This window comes from Ornithodoros turicata, unplaced genomic scaffold, assembly GCF_037126465.1.
Source record: "Ornithodoros turicata isolate Travis unplaced genomic scaffold, ASM3712646v1 ctg00000838.1, whole genome shotgun sequence".
Lineage (NCBI taxonomy): Eukaryota > Metazoa > Arthropoda > Arachnida > Ixodida > Argasidae > Ornithodoros > Ornithodoros turicata.
Genome location: NW_026999403.1, coordinates 257847 through 259925, shown reverse-complemented (window position 1 = coordinate 259925; position 2079 = coordinate 257847). Strand labels below are relative to the sequence as shown.

General features: G+C 45.2%; 1 non-coding gene across 1 annotated transcript; it reads right to left on the bottom strand.

Annotated features, from left to right (window-relative positions):
- Nucleotides 1–482: 482 nt before the first annotated feature.
- On the bottom strand, nucleotides 483–555 carry Trnat-ggu (transfer RNA threonine (anticodon GGU)). Its single transcript has one exon. It is a non-coding gene; the product is annotated as a tRNA-Thr (tRNA).
- Between the last annotated feature and the right edge of the window lie 1524 nt (nucleotides 556–2079).

Genomic DNA, 2079 nt, shown 5'->3' with positions numbered 1-2079 from the left:
GGCAGGCAGACGGCAAATGAACCGGTCGTACGGAACACGGAGTGTTCCGGAAGCGTCACACTCCTCGGGTGGGTCCACCTATTCGAGGGGTTCGTCGACCTCTGGGTCATGCATTTCCAGGTCAGCCACTTTCGGCCATAGGGAAGGACGACCTTGAAGAACGCTTTCCACTGGTCATGCTACTGTCTTCCTTTCCGGGGACACTGTTGTTGTTTTGCCCAACGGCTCGATTTAGCCGTTAGGGTTTTGATAAGTTATTGTTATCGCGTTTCTTCTTCTTCTTTTTTTTATTTTTTTTTTTTGTAGAACTGACCTGAAAACCTGACTTGTGGAAGGACTCGTACACGTAGGAGGCATTGTAGCCTGAACAAGAGATAAACTGATGTTCTGAGGCTGGGAACAACATAGAAGGGACAGATACAAACAAAGCCTCAAATTGCCTAAGAAATCAACAATGAAAGATGAAAGTCACTGAAAAGGTTAGCCAGCTGTAGGGATCGAACCCACATCCTCTGGATTACCGGTCCAGGGCTCTACCAATTGAGCTAAGCTAACACGCCTCTCCAGCGACTTTCGGGGTCAGAGGATGTGGGTTCGATCCCTACAGCTGGCTAACCTTTTCAGTGACTTTCATCTTTCATTGTAGCCTGACCATGTCACAAACGCCTCGGACAAGAGTTACTTTCGTAGTTACCGGAGCATGAGCGTTCCCAGTATTTTTTTTTTTTACAGGGGAGGGCAAAGAGCTTCAAGGGGGGAAGGAAAAGCGTGCACCCAATAGACACTATTGACGGTAGAATAAGGATAACTGAAACTTCTGCTAAAGTACGTGCAGTTTCCGCTGGTGATCTTGGAGATCCAGGCGAAAGCAACCCCCCCCCCCCTCCCCCTTTTCTCGGTACGCCCACGATTACGTGTTGCACCCGCGTAGGGTTCTTTATTGTTTTCGGGTTTTATGATTTTTTCAAATTCGGGAGGAAAAAATCGGGTGGTATTTGCACACGAGAAATCGGGCGCTATGATCTACTGTTTAACATGTCATCGGGGAATTTTCTGGTGAAACGAAAGGCATATGAAACGAGCCACTATGCTGTGACACTGTGACGAGAAACGAGAACCTTTATGTATACAGTGAACCCTCGTTAATATGACCCCCGATAATCTGACATACGCGCTTTACGACCATACTCCTGGGGGACAATGCAGTGTAACCTCTGCAAATTCCCCCCCGTTAATATGACAATTCCGCATTATGACCAAAATTTTCAGGAACGACCACGGTCATAATAACCAGGGTTCACTGTATTTCCGTTCGGAATTGGGGCATTTAATGACCGCCATATTCGAACGCTTATCCCGAGCTGCACAAAAACTCGTCTTTGACTCCTGCGGGAAGGGGACCATAAAAGAAGGACAAATAAGTTGTCAGAAATAGCTCTCTCTGCTGATATTACGATTCACTTTTTCGGACGGTTTACCCAGAATGACAAGTTGAAGAACTGCGAGGATTTCGGGTAGATATCGGGTTGTACCCGAATTCTTAAAAGCCTGTTCGGGGGGAACTATCGGGAAAAATCGGGTTTAACCCGAAAACAAAGACCTCTATGCACGCGCTGTACTGCACAACAACAAAAAAGAGAAAAGCAGCTGTTTTTTTACGTGGAAACACACTTAGAAAAAAGAAACTTAGGAACTCACTTAGAAACTCAAATTAAGCCACAGAATGAAAACACCAAAGAGCCACAAGGACTTGAAGGTCCATCTAACCACAAGGAGGAAAGCCGAAAGGGCGAGGACTATCGTAAGGCGGAACAATCAGAAGCGAAGATGAGTCGAACTGCGATATAAATTACCTCTACAAAGTTGAATGTGATGTTATTTATGATGTAATAAATGACTTAATCGAAGGTAACGTTACATTGCTGACTTTTAAAAACTGTCCAAAGGCCGGCACTGCAACAAGAAAACGATGACATACTCGACGTTTCCGAACCAGTCCAACTTTCATCATCATGATGAAATGGCTTACATATATGGCATAAGTACGTGTTAAAGGTAAACGTCATAACGTCAGCTTTG